The sequence below is a fragment of the Ischnura elegans genome, chromosome 10 (genome assembly GCF_921293095.1).
Source record: "Ischnura elegans chromosome 10, ioIscEleg1.1, whole genome shotgun sequence".
Classification (NCBI taxonomy): domain Eukaryota; kingdom Metazoa; phylum Arthropoda; class Insecta; order Odonata; family Coenagrionidae; genus Ischnura; species Ischnura elegans.
The window spans coordinates 106,519,769-106,538,847 of record NC_060255.1 but is presented as its reverse complement, the minus strand read 5'-3'; the positions used below and the strand labels follow the sequence as shown (position 1 = coordinate 106,538,847).

General features: G+C 37.0%; 1 protein-coding gene across 1 annotated transcript in view; it reads right to left on the bottom strand.

The window, feature by feature from the left end:
- LOC124166389 (tubulin-specific chaperone E) overlaps nt 1-18,863 on the bottom strand; it is a 169,224-nt gene extending 150,361 nt beyond the window's left edge. Inside the window, exon 1 of the mRNA XM_046543910.1 lies at nt 18,829-18,863. The gene's annotated coding sequence lies outside the window, so the exon portion shown is untranslated. The remainder of the gene's footprint in view (nt 1-18,828) is intronic.
- Nucleotides 18,864-19,079: the final 216 nt, after the last annotated feature.

Sequence of the window (19,079 nt, the reverse complement as noted above, 5' to 3'; positions counted from 1 at the left end):
AAAAATACGGATTTCCTATGGGAAAAATTGTTATTTCATAGTGTGTTTGTCAAAATAATGGATATTTTTCCTGTGACATTGACAATATAATGTTTGTGACAAAATATCTCGATGATACGTAATTAGGAACTATCAGATATGAATTTTTGCTTTATTGAACTTTATAAAGAAAAACGTGTTTCCAAGGGATAAAAAAATTGTAATTTCTTAGGGTTTTGGTCGACATACTGGATATTTTGTCTGTGACTATTCACTGACAATATACTTTTTGTGACAAAAATATCTAGATAATACCATCCCATTTAAAATTTGTGTTTTATTGATCTATAATAAAAACGAATTTCCAGGGGAGGAGTAAGAATTGTAATTTCTTAGTGTGTTGGTCTACTTACCGGATATTTGTTGCGTGACGATACGACGTATAGTCACACACCAAATATCCGGTATACATTGACAATATAAGGTGTGTGAAAAAATATCTCGATAGTAATTAGCATCTATGACAATTAAAATTTTTGTTCTACTGAACTGTCTAGAATCACATTTCCAAGGGAGAAAAAAGAATTCTTACTTCTTAGTGCGTTGGTTGACAAACCGTATATTTTTCTGTGACTTTAGATTGACAATATAATGAAGGTCAAAATATATCAATGATACGTTCAAAGAAACTATCACAATTAAATTGTTGTGTTTTATTTAACTATCTAAAATACGGATTTCCAATTTTTTTAAATGTTACTTTATAGTGTGTTTGTCTACATAATGGATATTTTTCTTATGATTTAACATTGACAATATACTGTTTGTTGCATAATATCTCGATGACACGTTATTAGAAAATATCGCAATGAATTTTTGCTCTATTTAGTTACACAAAAAACGGTTTCCAAGGGATTGACTGACTGTTTGTGACAATATTAAGCGATGATACATAAGTTAGATGCATTATAATTAAATTTGTGATGTATTGAAATATCTAAAAAACGGATTTACGAGGGAGAGAATCAAAATAGTTTTTAGTTAAAGGGAAGCGAGCGCTAATAACTTTTGAGTTTTCTTTGTAAATGAATGATTAGATACGTATCATTAGATAATGACGACATGCAAATTTTTTCTTAATCTCATGGTTCAACGTAGTATGGATTCATGATCGCTCTAATTTGTGGGGTATTGAATTTTTAAAAATGGATTTCAAGGGAAGATAGCGCAAATAACTTCTGAGTTTTATCATCATACACGCATATAATGCTTGTTGATGATTAGCAATTTGTGGTCTAATTTCCGCGGTGGATCGCGATGGAGGATGGATCTATGGAAAAAAGGGATATAAAAACATAAATAATTAAATATAATAAAAAAATAAGTCATAAATAGAATGACATTTGTTTAGTTTTCTAAAAATGTTAATGTTAAAGGTAGAGGGAGCAAATAACTTTTGACTTATCTCACCTCATGACATGTGGGCTAGTGTGCATAATGAATATCCGCGTGTAATTTGAAATATAGATTTTAATTTTGTGTCCATATTACGCTTGATGATAACTAAAAAATAAAAATATTTTATCGCGCATTGTAATATTTAAATAATGGTTTTCCAAGGAAAGTGAACGCAAATATTTTCTGAATTAATTAGTATGCATCAATGAAATTTTGCCAGTAATTTGACAATGACGATTAGCAGTTTGTGTCTAAATTTCGCGATCTTTCGTAAGGTGGATCTTTTGTAACTTTAATTTATCTTGTGTTGAATTATCTATAAAAGTTTTCCAAGGGGAGAGAGCGAAAATAACTTCTGAGTTATTCTGAGTGCATAAATGAAATTCCGCGAATTAGTTTACAAAATACGATTTTCATTTTGTTTCCAAATGTCTCGAGACAATGTACGATCATATCACATCTAAAATTTTGGTATATTGAATTGCCTAAATTAAATTTCGTTGGTTCAAATTACTAAGAGAAGAGTCCGCAAATAGCTACTGAGGTATTTTGTGTACATGAAACTCCGCTTATATTTATACAAAGGCTATTTGCAGTTTGTATCTAAATTTCGCGATCCTATATAGGATTGATCTTTCATAATTTAATTTTGTACTATATTTAATTATCTAGAAAAACGATTTTCCAAGGGGAGAGAGCGAAAATACCTTCTGTTTTTTTCCAGTACATAAATGAAATTCCACGTATGATATTACAATTACGATTAGTTTTATGTTACGTTTTTTGAACAATACAGTTTTGTTCTCATGTCCAAATTTCATGATTTAACGTGGAATGGGTCTAACCTAACAAAATTTATTTTTTATGTTATCGTCAAATTGACGTATTGTCGAGGGAAGAGGCCACAACTAACTACGGATTTTTTGTGTGCACATAATGAAACCTTAGCACAGAAACGAGATACATTTCGTTTAAAAACTGGCACATACTCGAGGTTTCAATACAACTATTTCATTTAGGTGGATAAGATTTTTAATTGCGTATTAATTTAAAATTTCATGACATTATAATACTCATCTTGTGTTAACAGACTGTCTCCGGAAAAAATATATATGATACAGGGGCTTAGATAATACATAGAAGTATTTTTTCCAACTATAGCAGACATCATACCGGTTAGTTTTATAGGAGAACCTCGTGCAATAGCTTTATTTTTTTAATTAATTCCACAAAATTCAATGCCATTAAAAATGTTGTCGAACTTCTAAGGTAGCCTTTTAGTCTCATAAAAAATCAAAAGAAAGGAATCTGTGTTTCGCAAAAGTTTTGAAGTACTTTTCAAAATAAAATATTTTTTATATAAAAAGTAATTTTACATGGAATATTATAAAAATCTTTCGAAGGCATTAGTGAAAAATATTGGTGTGGTAAACAATATCTTTTATTGGCAATCCCTATTAACTAGGGATACTAAAAATATATGTAAAATGATGTCAAAATAGGTACTCAAGGAAACAATTTTAAGGGAAAAAATGAAAAATCAACAGCAATGTCAAAGTTCTTATTGAAATGGCTCTTCTTTATGGAAATAAAGAAAACTTAGTAGCATCTCTCATTTATTCACTGCGTATTATATCAAAGAAAAATTATCCGTTTGTTTCTATCATCTCACGTCCATATGATGATTGTCAAACTCAAAAATATGATATAAATCCATGCCTGAAAGGGTCTTACATGGTACAAAAGATAAATAATATCTTTGGGGTGAATTGATTTCCGGGAAAAACGATACCTTATTTTAAATAAAAATGTATGTTTAAGTTTCAAATTTTATTGAAGAACCCTTAAAACCATTCAGACGGAACGGATGAGGTATGAGGAGCCATATTGAGAATGATTTGGGATTTAATAAATGAAAAAAAACATTTTAAGGAAGCGTTGCAACGCGTTGATGACTCTTGAACGACTCTCCCGGTCGAGTTGGACTGCCATTGAGGATGGAATTAGTTTTCCGGAGATTCCATGGAAACGCGACTCTCGACTCCTTCAGAGTCCTCGACAACATGTTAAGTGAATTCATTTCGGATTTGTGTATGGAGGCATACGCGCACTATACGGGTGATTGCCCGTTGGGTGGGTGTGGAAATATGAAACAGAAGACCAAATGTACGTATGTACCACGCTTGGGAGAGCACGGCTAACCCCATCGAAACTGGGTCAGGCGCACATCGGTGAAAACAACTTGAGACCGCTGTAATTTGCAGCTGATGCACGCTTCACACCTTGCGCTATGGCAGACGGTATTCGAGGAGGGGCAGCGAGCAATTTTTCACTTTGAGGGCATGAAATCGGCTGACGGAGAAGAAGACTTGCAAAGATACGGCACGGGTGTGGAAAAAACACGAACAGATTTGCTAGTAACGCGTCAAACATCGATACCGTATATCGAATGTGAACGGCGGTAATGGAATGAACCATTTCTTGAAATATGTCGCACCAGTAAACATTGTCGTCAGTACCAGAGTATCCAGTGAATATATGGATATGGGTGGAAGAATTTCTCATTGTGGATCGCCAGCAAAGCTGCATAAAATAAACTAATTGAACAAGTTTCAGGAAACCAGGCTGGTATAATGGGGACAAGATCTATTTCCATCCATATGGCTATAGTTCAAATACAAGTGGATTGAAGGAAATTTTTTCGATAAAAGTCCGATCTTCTTGATGCTGATACGTTAAGGATATTTCAAGAGCAGCACTTCGCCCGTTGGATGGGACGATTAAACTCGGAAACTTTTAAATATTTTGTTAAACTGTAAATTAAAGCAGTATCTAAGTGTGTTCTTCAAATATTGCCGATTCTTGTGAAACTAGGTCAGGTGGGTAGCGGCAAAAACAATTTTGAGATCACTCACTATAATTCACACCGGATGCAATTCGCTCGCCTACTGTCATGGGTATTCTTGGAGGACAGCGAACAATTTTTTCATATCAGCGGACAAGATTGCCATAAGGAAAAGAAGGTCTGCGAAAGATGCTACGATCAAGATGTTGAGCGACGCGATAATCGTGAAGATTTTCTCGTGAGGCAGCGAGGCCATGCATTAAAATAATGGGGCGAAAATGGAAAATATATATGGAGCATGTGAAACTGGCTAATTATTCAATTAATTAACATTAATTAACAAGGTCTCAAAAAAATAAATAAGAAAATTCGCTTTTTCAAAACATATAATGCACTAAAATTAAGAAATAAGTTTCACATCACGAATAAAGTGGGTGCTGATTATTAGAAATTAGTGTAGGAAGAGTGAGTGATAGATTATTATCAGGATTGATGGGAATGTAATTTTTACATTTTAACCTTGTCCGATTTATTTTCCGAGTGAAGAAAAACTTTTTTCCTAAAATTTTATTTTATACTGTTTTCGGAAAAAGCGTGTTCTTTTTAATCTTTTTCTATATTTTTTCTAACTTAAGTGGTGATGATTCATTTAACCGATTAAACCAAGGCTGTTAATGATATTTCCTCCAAAATAATTATAGCTGACGCTATCTAGAGAAAACATTTTAAACTATTTTTTACTGCTGAAAATTAATACAATTATTCAGAGCACAATGAAATAAAATTCTGATCATTGGAATCCAAATGATCTGACGTCGAAATGTTGGAGAATTAGACTGTTGTGACTGTGCAGGAGATGGATTCACGCTTCGGGGGTGGGTTGCAAATGATTCCATCGGAAGTCCTGATAATAATTTATCAATATAAAATATTATTATTTTTAATATTAGTATTGTCCTTTAAGTACCTTTAGCGTAACACTATAGATACACCAACATCAAATTCAGCATACCGTCCGTCAGACAGGCCGTTACACCGTGGTCCTTTAACCTTTTTTATTGTAATTTAAAGCTGAGGTAAACTTAATGAAAAGGGTTCCCCAGACATGAATAAAATAAGCGAAAATATGTCAGATGCGCTACCTGAAAACATTTTGGAGACCACTATGATTCACAGCCGATGCACTGTTATAATCTTGCGTGATGGGAACGGTGTTCGAAAAAAGGCAGCTAAAATGTTTCACCGTAAAGCATTGCTGGCCACTGTAATTCACCTTCACGTTGCTCTCAGTTTGTCCTGTGCGATGGAAGACCGTACTTGCGAAAAGCAGCCAACAATTTTTCATACCAGGGCAAGATCACCAAAGCAGAAAAGAAGGGAGGATCAGGATAGAAATCTGAATAGCGGGAAGCGAAGATATTCTTGTAGCGCCTTCCATATCTATTAAGACTGAATGTAGAAAAACGCGGCAATGACGGATGAAACAATTTGGTGGAATTTCTGACGATCTTAAAAAATGTCAGTAACACAACGTGCTATCAAAAATAGGAAAGCAACTCTGTAAAACTCATTAGCAGAGCCGAATTCACTCTGCAAAATAGTTTGTACGACGATCGTTTTGAATATATGACTGATGTGCTTGGAAAACAGTTGCAGTCCCATCCCAAGAACACCTCAAGTTCAAGTGTCAAAAGATTGACTCAGAAGTGTCAAAAAAACCTTCCTTGTGTGATTGGTTATGGAGACTTCAGATATAGGGCTCCCTCTGTCGAATGGGACGTTTGGCCGTGGTTTAAGTCTTAAGTCAAAATGTAAATTGAGGCTGTAGCAAATTCAATGATTCTCCCATTCCCCACCTAATCTCATCAGAACTTACGTTTTTTCATTGTGAACCTGTTTGAACCACGGATATGACGCTCAGTCGCTGAAACTGAGGTCATCTTGTGTTACAAATTGTGTCACGAAATTTTAGCCATGAGTAGCTGAGGCCAGTATGAATCAAAATTTCTGATGATGTTTCGGTTGAAACCGCAACATTTTTAACTTGCAGATTCTTTGATCCAAGCGTTCCGATTGGCCGCGAGTTTGCTCCTTTGCCGGATGCTCTGGACAACTCGTGACTTCGAATTCTTTGTCTGACAGAAATCGCACTTGGCTGTTTAGAAATGGTTCGTTTTCAACCCAAACATTATTAAGTTCAACAGATTCAGGCTTCAATTGGTGGAAGTTAGACATATTTAAATTAATAAAAGATCGTAGCACTTTTCCAAAAAATATTATAAATATTAAACAGTGTTACATCTGTCAAACAGGCAGAAGTTTCGTTTCGAAGAACATTTAAGGTAAACAAGTGTTTTTCACCCACTCTCCTTCCTGAAAACAAATGGTGAAATTTTTTCTTCACCCACGCCTTAACTGACCCCAACATCCACGGGATGTGTCCCGTCCGCCCACCCTCTCTCCCAATTGTGCTTGACCATTTTCTTTTGCTGGCAATTTCCTCCTTTGTACCCCCGCTAACTTTCACTCCTTCTCAACTAGCCCAAAGGGACTCATTCCCCACCCACCCCCGCCTCTTTTCCTGCGTCGCTGCTAATTACTCCTCTCCCTTTCCAAAGACACGTGGCCTCTATTTTTACCCTAACCCCTCCCCCTTTTTTCACTCTTCTCAACACCCCACCTCCTCCCGTTTTGCTATGGTTCTTCCCCACGTGTCGTCATTTTACAGTTATGACTAGAGCCCTCCTTCAAACGTGGGTTCTCTACATTCCGTAGTTGTATCTTTTCCCACCGTCTCTACTCTGTACGCCCGTTCACACCCCCTTCTTCAAAGATGTCAAATCCTCCCCAACCCCCTTTTCTCATGGGTATAAAGGTGATTTTCAAATGTTTTGCTGCGTCTTGAACAACTGATATATGAAGATGACTCAGTGAGCCGAAACGCGTTGTACGCAGTAAAAAAATTGTGGAAAACTGCTACGATCTTTTATTTATTCAAATGAAACTAAACATCTTTGGTAATTTTGGTTCCCACGGGCATCAGCTATCCAGCGGTTGGTTTTCCTGACACAATTCTTCTCCGCTCCGTATAGTACGACAGCATGTGCACCAGCACCGGAGAATTATTGTGTTTATGAATTGAAACTGATAACAAAAGGCGACCATATTATTACGCTATTTTATATCATTGCATCAATAAAAACATTATAAATTATACGAAATTATGATTAGTGATTATTTTGAAACGGTATTGTTAGCCATGAAATGAAAACCGAATACCAATAAAATCGGAAAGGGGAACAAGCTGACTACCAACGTGGTATTGTAGTTCCAATACTTCTCGAGAATTGTTATTTTAAGGCTTCCCTGAGGCAGAAATGAATCAAATGGCGCCATTTCAGTCTTATCAATATGGAGACGGGTTCTTAATCTGGCCGATGAATGGAATTATTCACAAAGAATTATCAATCAAGATTTACCAGCAAACACGCCAAAGAAGATAATTTTGGCTCTTCAAGACAATGATAGAAAGCGCTCAAAACGGAATTTTGATGGCTTTAGAGGAAAATATTTATTTAGAGAGATCTTTGAACTACAAATGTAAAAATGAAAAAGAAAAAATAAGCAGCTGTAACGATTTAGTCATCAAAGCCAGTGTGAGAATTAGAAGGGAAGAGAATATTTAGTATAAGAACACGACTGTGTTAACGTAAAAAAACAGCAATAAACATTTTGTAAGCAGACCCCTTTTCTTAAAAATATCACAGAATAAACGGTTAAGGCTTCAATAAAATTCACGACGAGGTTCGTCCGTGACTGAAAACTAAAAGATTATACAAAAATATCTCCTGTTTTGCAAGAGTGAGATCCTATTTTTATTTGGAGGAGGTGATTGACAACCGAGGTCATTTTCAGCATGAGATAAGGGATTTATTTTAAGATATCATTGCTCATGTTTTCACATAATCCTTTATAGACCATTATGAGCTGAGAGCAAAACCAATTTCATGAAAACAAGGAATGATGAAGAGACTACGTTTTATTTTTATCGCTGTTCCTATCGTCAAACGAATTCTCCACAAGATTTTCTCAAAACGACATTTATTCTTTCAGAAACATTTTTATATTTTTAAATAATAGAATGAGACGTATTTTTATCCATAAACTTTTAAATGCAACAATGAGGAAATGTAATAAATAAGTAAATCCCTATTTTTAATAGTATGTGCATGAAGTGCAAAATATTAAATGCTAATATTGTTGAGTTGTTATAAAAATGATATTTCCTAACTTTCTTAAATGAATCTATCTTTTCATTAAGATTTACTATAAATCACATAAAACATACAATCACGCACATGAAACTGAGACATTGCACGAAGTAAGAAGAGAAGAAAAATAAGAACAAGGTGTAAACTTAAAAGAGGCGATGGTAAAAGAGGTAGGTGAAAAATATAAAAAACACGGCTTTTGCATGGATGAACGGAGTTATAATTTTCGAATTAAAAGCTATGGCTGTATCGAAAAAGAGTCGAAATAATTTTAAGGTTTCGGTACAGTGTTATTGGCAGTGTGTGACGGGTACTTGGCACCAATTACTAATGGAAAAAATCTCCATTTAGCGCATTATTCGTTTCATTGTAGGACGAAAAAAATCTGCGTAAGCGATGTTATAGACGTTCTAAAGGTAAAACACTACGAGTTCAAAACCAAAAACGAGGTGCACATCAAGTTGAACATGTTAAATCATATTCTTTTTCTGTAAAAATACATTATAATACTACAAATGAAATCTCAACTACATAATAATGAATGTATATCGCTCCTATGTGGAATGCATGCCAATTAATGAAACACTTCTGTTTTACACCAGATAGGAGGTTATCTTATTATCAAAGATATATGGTTAAATATTTTTTCGTAAAATAGAATTAATTTTGGGGTTTCCCCGCATCAATTGTTATAATGGCTTAAGTTTCTTCTCCCCTGCAGGAGACCTCGTCGTGGGGACAATAGAAAAATGTAATATCAAGGAATATTTAACTACTCATCAGTGGCTCCGACTCCATGGGGCCTGAGGGGGCCCGAGCTCCCTCAAAAATTCGTTATGGGTGTGAGGAAATATTGTGTCAGGCTTGTCGATTTTCCCCGGAGTGCCCATATATCGAGATTCTAGTTATTAGGGTTCTAATGTTGATCATATGACTCTTCTAAAATGCTCAAAAAACTTAAAACTCACTACTTATAAAATTTCCCGGGGCAGGATCCCCTGTTTGCCCCCCCCAATATTTTTTGTAAGTCGGCATCCCTGCTACTCATAGGCAAGTAAATTTGAAAATAACTTTACCTGCTTCCTTTTATGAATTGCCAAATAAATTGAAATATCTGTGTACGCTATTAGCATATTGCAAGAGAAAGAATTAGCATACGCAGATGATTGCTATAGAGCTACATGGAGTGAATCAATGTGGCACCTTACACGATTATATGTTGTTACATTGTAATATGAAAATTGATAAAAATATGCCTAGCGAGTTTTGCGGCAGTTATTTTGCATTAAAAAGTTATTCAATTATACAAGCGCGCTGGTTTTGTGCTCTTAGCTACTCGTAAGTTAGGTTCACGTAGCATATTATTATTAAAAAAATACAATTCATGTCAGTCATGTTTTTTTCGTCATGAGATTTTGTAGATCCCAGGAGATTTTGGTGAATTCCCTGGAGCTGAAAATGTATGCATTGCGCCGAGTGGGTGGGCGTAGAGGACACGAAGTGAAGAGGTCGCCACGGCAACGGAGGGTGGCGCGCGTGGGTGCGACAGAAAAACGAACTACATAAGGCTACCTACGGATAGACGGAATGGGAAATAATGATAGGGGGGCCGCTAATATAACAAAATGAGGAGATTAGCCAAATCGGGCGAGAAAATTTAAAACAGGATGAAAAGGATACATCTTATACTTAGTCAAACCCCTGACACTACGGTGGTCCATATGGTTTTCTCTTTTTAAGATTTAAGTGCGGATGATCTGTTTGGTGTAGTTTCACTGGAGTACGATTCACGTACAAATCAGGCTGGATATGTTTTTCACCGTACTGAATCGCGTTTGAAAATTTCACTGCTGATAAAACTGCCTGAGAAGGTATTTCTTATATCTTGTACTTTACATATTAAGGATTATTCTTTGAAAATTTGATTCGTAATATTGATTTAATTAAGAATATCGCATTGGGTATAATATATAAATAATACGAGGGTAGTCTTTTAAGTGTCGGGAATAGAACGTTCCTTATCGCCCAGCAACTATAAATGTAGGAGACCTCGGAATAATTTTTGAGTTGTTTAATGCCCATGCAAAGTTTCATTAAGATCAGCCTGATAGTTTTAACACGGTAGTGTGTTAAAAAGGTTCCCAAGCCGCAGTACGAGATGGAATTAAATCACAAACAGTACCGCACTATAACTGCCCATTGCTTTCGACGAACCCTCACCCAGCAAGAATACGTTACTGAACTTTTTGGTTGTTTTTGGCGAAGAAGCACCATCAAAGACAACCGTTTATCGCTGGTATGCAGAGTTTCAGCGAGGACGCTCTAGCCATAGTGACGAACCGCGTGAAGGGCGACCAAAAACCACCGTCACTCAAGAAAACGTAGATGCTGTACGTAACATGATCATGGAAGATCGTCATGTTACATACCGTGAGATTCAGGCATCATTGGAAATCTCGGGAACCTCAGTTCAAAAGATGTTACACGAAGATGTAAGTGTTAAAAAATTGCTTTCCCGCTGGATGCCGCACCTCCTAACAGAAGAACAGAAAGAAGCTGTAGTCAAATGGTGTCGAAATACTCTACAATAATTCAACTCAGGAGCATCAAAGCACGTTCACAACATTGTAAGTTGTGATGAATCATGGATATATAGCTACGAGCTTGAATCAGAACGCCAATATTCAGTATTGGTCTTCCAAAGTGAGCTGAAACCGACAAAATTTGTTTGCACTCGTAGCGTTTCAGAGAAAGAACAAAAATCCAAACAACAGTTGATTCTCAAAGATATACGACCATTTGCTTGCCGGAAGTGATTGCCAAGTTTCGGAAAGATAACCCTAATCGACGCATTACGCTCAATCACGACAATGCAAGCTCACACACTGCTCGAGTCACAAAGTCGTTTTTGGAACAGCAAAACGTCGAAATTATTGATCAGCCTCCACACAGCCCGGACTTAAGCCCTAATGATTTTTTCACATTCCACAGAATTTGCTACAAGGAAATCGCTTCCAGACGTATGAAGAAGCGGTTGATGCCTACAAAACATCCATTCTGACTACCCCTACTTCGGAATGGAATAAATACTATAACGACTGGTTACATTGAATGCATAAGTGCATTGACTATCGTGGAGAGTACTTTGAAAAACAATAAAAAATTGCGTTATAGTACCTCTTATTTTCATTCCCGACACTAGGCTACCCTTGTAGTAATGGCTACTAATCGGGCGCTACAAGTAATTCTGATGTAACCAATACCTGCATTCCATTTGAAGTTTGTGCCCACCTTTTGTCAAGCCATTCATACTTCCAAAATCTTTGATTTTGAACAATGCCAGTTCTCTCTTCAAATAGAAGAGAGGATCCCAAATATTTCCCGCCGTGCTGCAAAGTACGCAGTCCCAGAACATGCGCTTGTGCTGATTTGATTACAGTATAGCGATGACAGTGGATATCGTGTGTGGGTGAATGGTCGTATCCCATTGATGTCTGCGGCACGCTTCGATTGGAACGCATCCAACGCCACCCACGCTCCGCATTCATTCGGAGGGAACCTTTTTCACGCCTCGACGGATAAAGATTCGATTCCCACGCACGGCCACTCGTGGCGCCCCCAACATCTCTCAAAGGACGATTCATATTACGCTGATTCATTCATGAACAGAGGGCGTTTGGCTGATCGTCTCAGTCACCATCGGTGCAAGATTGCAAAAAAAATCAGTCCGTTTGTTGAGGGATTTAATGTATGAGTTGACTAGTGGATACAAATGAGTTTTGTGAAATACCTCCATCCTTTATGTCATGCTAAAATGAAAAAATTCAACACGGATTTATCCGCTAATTAACGCGAGTTTATAATTAAAAAATATAGGATGACTAAAGCCGCCACGAAGGAAGCGTTCTGAAATGCACTCACGAATTTTATGTTAGGGAAGTTCAAAGTATGATCCTATCAAAAATATGGGATTTCGCGACTGAGTATAGGAGACTACCATCACAAAAATGATCGTGATTTACTCAATATTCGGAGGTTTAACTACCAAAATTAAGTTTAGATGAACAAGTTAAATAAATTGTCACAATTTTGACGGTTGCTGAAATAATTTCAACCGGTATATACCCTAATGAAACTTTACTCATCTATATTTAAGTGGGTAAACCCACGGAAGCTACGTGCGTGGAGAGTGCCTAGTGATGCCAAAAAATGTTATATCTCAAACCAATGACCAGCAAGGTTTTATAATTGAAATAGATCCGTGGGTACTGAGAATTTTCTCTCTACATACGCTACGAAGATTTTAGGGACACTATAAAGATAGAAGTTACATTGAGTTCATGACCAAAATACCCCCATGGTTTACATAAAAAACAATCAAAGAGGATATGATTAATGGCACCGGGTTTTCCCAACTAGTAATTAGCGAAGTCTATTTTTTTCAATATACTATGTATCCTTAATGGTACAAAGGCGCAAATACTATTCCTAAAATTGTCACATCACAGCCATAAAGATACAAATCGTTTAACTGTACTCTAAATAACTGAGCGAATCGTTCATGTCGCGTTATGGGGCCGATTTGTCTTTTGCCTTCTAGGCTAATGATGAAGTGACGCAAAGAGCGTCACGTTTTCAGACGAAAATAAAAACAATGAGGGACGGAAAACCGAATGGGAAATGAGTCAGAAGACACGAAGGGGCGGGAAAGAAGCGAGGGAGGCCTCGCCTTTGGCTTCGCCTGGTCTCCACACTCCACACTCTGGTCTGTCTTCTCGTCGATGGGAGAAAAAGGAGAGTCCTTCTCACCTGAACTCCAGGAAGGGAATGCGATTTCTGCGAAGACCATTTCCTTGAAACTTGTTGAGAATTCTACAAGCACAGTAAAAAAAGAAACACTAAAAGCAAGGCAGCCGGGAAAATGGTTGAAAAAGGGAAATTTAAAACTTGAAAAGAAAATGAAAAATTAAAAGACAATATTTCTGTTGGGGCCCGAACAATCTGTAACAAAGCTTATTAACGTGAAAGAGGAGTGAAGAGGATGGATGGGGGAAATGAAGAAAGATGGGAAGAATGTTCTTACTGGTAATGTACAGACGTGGCATTAAGATAAATTACGGGAGTAAGTTATGCAAAAGATACTGTGACGATGATAGAACAATTTTCGATTTTTACTTACTTACTGCTGCAGTAAAAGCTAAAATTATGCATCTAAAAGTAAGGAGAAGTATGTATCTAATATAAAATAAAATATTTTGAGGCTATCAACCCACATGCAGCACTTGGGGTATTGGAATTACTTGGATAACTAATAAAATGAGGGAAAATAAAAGAACGATTATGAAGAATGAAATCGGAAATTGGAAGAATGGAGAGTGAAATAACCGGATGACGACTGCAGTCAAATGGAAAAGGACACTTGAAATGGGGAATGGAAAGTAGCTGCGTTAAGATAAAGTTTGAATAACGCACGGGTTTTTCGCAAATAAGATAACCAAACATATTTATGTAATATGATATAAGTCTTAGGTCTAATATAAAGAATTCTGAAGCTTTTTCCCAAAAGGAAATTGCAATCTTAATTTTCTGAAGGAAATATAAAGTATGGAAATTTGAGCAAAAATATTTAGATATGAATAGATTAATTTTTTTATGAAATAATTTCTGCGTTTAGCCTATTTTCTGCAACGTGACAAAAGCTCCTTTGAATTCTATGGAAAACATTTTATGAGAAGGGCTCAGAAAACGTGACGTGGATATGGCTGGTGCAAGTGCAGCGGATTTATGAAAAAAATCATTCTCAGCATCCAAACGCGAATAGTAATAACAGAAACGTGACTCGTATTGCTTTGTGGGCAACCACACATCGCTGCAGAGAGCTTCGGTGCATTAGAATTTAATTTTTCTTGAGCCATACACTGGTGGAAAAAATCAGGTACGAAGCACATGCATCACACATCTCTTTGCGCGAAAAAAATACCCCAAGAACTCCGCGAAGCCTCTCTCCCCCTAAGAAGAGCCTCCCGAACAATTGATTTCGAAGGAGGAGTTGCGGAATAGGTGGAAAAAGCGAAGAAAACAAATGGACGAGAAGCTCTCTTGAGAAAGAATATGTGTATCACTCAGAGTCCCTCTTCTCGAAACTCTCTTTGCTTTTTCCCCGGAAACTCCTTCAGGGGCGACATAACTCCCTTACTATATCGGAGGCGTCTCTCTCTTTGGGGACACAAATACGGGGGAAGTTTCTTGAGTGCTGCAGCCGGAATCTTTTCCTTTATTACCACACAAAAACACGACCATGTGCTGCATGCACATACACAGCCTATACTCGAGACATCCGTGGCATACGCAACAAACTATGGGTACCTAATGTGTTCATCATGCACAATCACAGAGAGTTTTCATCATTATCAACTAATTCATCGCGTCAATCTCCACATTTTAATGCGAACTGATAGATGACAGCAAGATATTTTAGTGTATAATCGATTTATTTCACAACCGAAATAAATATAGCAGAAAAAATTAAACACTCCTTCCAAGCACAAAAATATTGCGTTAAATAATTTGAGTTATTTTCTTTACGAATTTTTTTAAATAAATTTATTTTAGCATACATATTTTTATAAATTTATTTCATTATGTAACGCTCTGCTCTTTCATCATCATATTATCTTACACCATTGGGAACACACGCACGGGAAAAAGTTTTGAATGCTGCAGCCGAAATCTTATTCCTCATTACTGATGGAGAGAATGGAGGGTTACATCAAACCAATCTCAGGAATTCTTACATGAAGAAGATGTAATAGTATGCCAGGAATCGACTGCAGTCATTACGTTATCAACTCCGCTTATTTCCGGTAAATGATAAAAAATTAACGATTGTAGCAAGACCTATTTTTTTAGTGTAATGGCTACCCAGAAATTTAGTAACTCGTATGCTTCAGTTGACGCTAAAAGGTTTTGTGACAGTCTATGATGTTTTTCGCTTGCAGTAAACAGCAATAAGTACAAAAAACTATGGCATTCCGAAGAACCTACAATGAATTAACTCTATGTAAATCTAATTAAGTTCACCAAAAAAATAGAACCGCTAAGCTCGACCGAGCAATATAACGCTTTCTATCGATCAAAATGACAAATTTCGTTCGACTTCAAGCAACGATTGATCACTTTTCAGTGCATTTTACTTGGTGCTGTGAAAAGTACAAAAAATAAATACTGATATATTCGCTTAAAAGCCCGTTTATTTATTGAAAGAACGTGAAATCGCCACAAAAATAATATGCACTTGCGACTGCATTCTATCCTGACATTTCTTCTCGAATCCCCAATAACCGAATGCGTGATGTCCGACACGGGTCACGGGAGTCGTGCGTTCTGTTTACTTTTCCAGTGGAAGAGACAAATGTGAGAAAAAGATAATGTAATTTCTGGTTTAGGAGACGCTAAACCGCCCTCATCCACAGAATTCTGTATATATACCCCGAGACTTTGAGGAATTGGTATTGGATTCCTGAATCCCTGAAGACGATGGGTGAGTTGTCTATCGAAACGTTGGAAGGAGAAATGGAGGACCTGACCCGGTGCGAAACCCAAGAAAACTTCACTGCGTGAGAAAAAGATGTTATGTAAATGTTTTGGAGGCGAAGTGATGGGGATCAAAAGGAAAGGTAAAGGTGCGAAGGGGTCTACTATTCTTTTCTTTTCCTCATTTTTGACCCATCCTGGAAGTTAGATATTTCTTCGTCCCATGAGGGAAAACTGGTGGCCCGCCTTCAGGCGGGAGTTGTTCACTTAACATTTTTCTTGTCATTCGAGCGTGAGGTGGTTTGGGAAACGGTGAAATTTGACACCAAAAGGATGATATTTTTAAAAAATACACGGAAAAACGAAGAATAAGAGTCAACTAAAGCCATATCTCAAGTATCTCAAGTCTCCTGAAGCAATGTCGCTTAGATTATACACATACGAATAGACCACTCGGACATATGAGAAATTCGTGACAATAACATCGATAACCGTTATTAAGTTCATTAAAATTCATTAAATTGTACATTATACTGATAAGAATCAATGAATCTAAGAAGCTTGCGCAGTAAAAAGTTAACTCCGTTAATTATCACACTGTCGAATGATATTGCTCTTAAATAATTATCTAGGTGCACAAGACCGACAATATATCTAAATATATCAAGTTTTATTATTAGAAAACTCGAAGCTCATGGACTTATAACGTGCAAAGACTCCAAACTCAAGGTGAATGGAACTTCTGCAAAGGACCGGATAATGGTGGAAAATTGTGACATGAATGAAATTAGAACCTAATTTTTACTTTTTAGGTCCTTGAGTAGAGAAAAAACGAGGAATTTCCTTGGAGCATATTTAGATAAGTTTTTAACCAGAGCCATCTCGGCAGAGTATCAAGATATCAAAGGAACTACATAACTTGCATGTCATTGAAATTGGCTCTTTCTTCATCGAAGTGACATAAGAGGAAAGGAGTCATATGGAACAAAGTAAAGCCTAACATTCCAGGTACTACGGTAATTACAAGAGGAAAATTTTGCTTTGAATATATCTTCAAAACGGAACGTCAAGGTAAAAAAGGAATTATAGTTCGTAAGGGGTTCAACGTCGTGTAAATAAGCTCTTTATGTATGATGATAGATTAGCTGGCAAAAGTAGTACTCATAGCATTGACGGAGAGTATTTTCGGTTCTGGCATGTCGTTGGGCAAAAGACAACTTTTAGTAAGGCACGTTGATGGTATTGCTGCCCCCATTTAATGCCTGTAACACACATAAATCATTGTGGAGCTCACTGCCGGAATGCTGGAGGTAATGGAAGATACTCAATATTTTACATGAAATGCGCCTTCTGAAAATAGGCGAATGGAACAATTCGCCACGAAAGGAATTCGCCAGTATAGAAACTACACTGTGATAAATAAAAGAATCAAAAAGATCATAATATCTGATGATGCAAAAGGAGTTAAAACTAATTAATTTATTCGTGCAAAAAATGTGAACAGCATTTTCTAACCGATGTGGGAAAAAATCGCTAGAGCTGTGTTGCGTTCACCCAACGTTGCTAAGAAATGGATTTCGGATACGTGGTGACGAAATTGGATTAATCATAAATTATTGATGACTAATATAATACTATATGGAGTCCACTTACCGAATGTGGGAGATGATTGAAGGGACTTAATTTAAGGAACGACAGATCAGAGAAGCTTTAGTGTAAAGAGCCACGATTATGCTATATGCCATGGCTTATCTACGGGCGGAAACGTATTTTTTTAAACAGGACGACCTTGCAATTCTCTCGTAAGGAAACGAGCGTTTTCCCAATTAATGAGGAACTATGCCAATCAATATCAAAGAGTAAGACACGTGCTCTAAGAATCTGCAAAAGGCACATTTGAAATTGTGTATTTCACCTTTCTCAGAACGGTTATGGTACTAGAAACGTGTCGCGAGGACAATTGACCGAAGCGACGATAATATTCATCACGCAATAGAATTTGATAGCTTTAAGACTCAAGGTCCTTCCCTATGACGGCGGAGAGACAGAGAGAGCGGTCCCACCTACGCCATGCTCGCTAAAATACCGTGCTTCCGGTTTCCATGGCGATATAAATAAGACAAGTATCCATGTGCCCCGCGTGCTTGAAGCAGATCGTCAAGTGCAGGACTTATCCCATCACGCGCGATGGTAATCAGGGCTTGTTAATGCATCCGTTATTGCTCAACCATTGATTGCTCCGTTCGTTAATTGAATGAGAATTCTTTTTTTCGGAACGGAATCTCTAATTGGATCGCGAATTCCCGATAACTGCTCCCTTTTTCCGCCCTAATATCGTTTCAGTTTATGATCTCCGCGCACTTGATCAACTGATCGACGCCAAATTGGAGATTAAGTCAAATTAACGCCAAAACTCTTTCCCAATTACATATTATATTTAGGTTCCACGCAGGGGCGGATCCAGGATTTATTTCTGGGGATGGGTGCACAAGCAAGGCCGTATCCAGGATTTTGTTCTGGGGGGGGGGGGGGGGGGGGTGGGCACAATGATACCTCGTAATACAAAACGAACGCAATGATAATGTATTAAAATTCATGCATATTTTTTTAGGGTCTGGGGCGTGCCCCCCTAGTTCCACCGAAGGTTCCACGTGATGTTGCTATTAACACGAACCCAAAGTAAAGCAATTAAATAACATAAATAGAGACATATTCAAAGAAGTAAAAATTTATGTTACTCACCTTCTTGAAAGATATCACTTTCTGAAGTGTAAAGCCGAGCCTGTCCCAAAAGATAAATAATTGAAGGATTAGGGAATGATTTGTAATGGACGAAATGTACTACAAACTACTTTAATCAGCTAAATCCACAAGAGTAAGTATACGTGAGCTCGGAGTTCTTACATAGAAGAATATATTTTTCTTGACCTTTTATCTCCTGTTTAAATACTTAATAATCTCAAGCATTGAGGTAACTGGAGTAAGAAACTCAA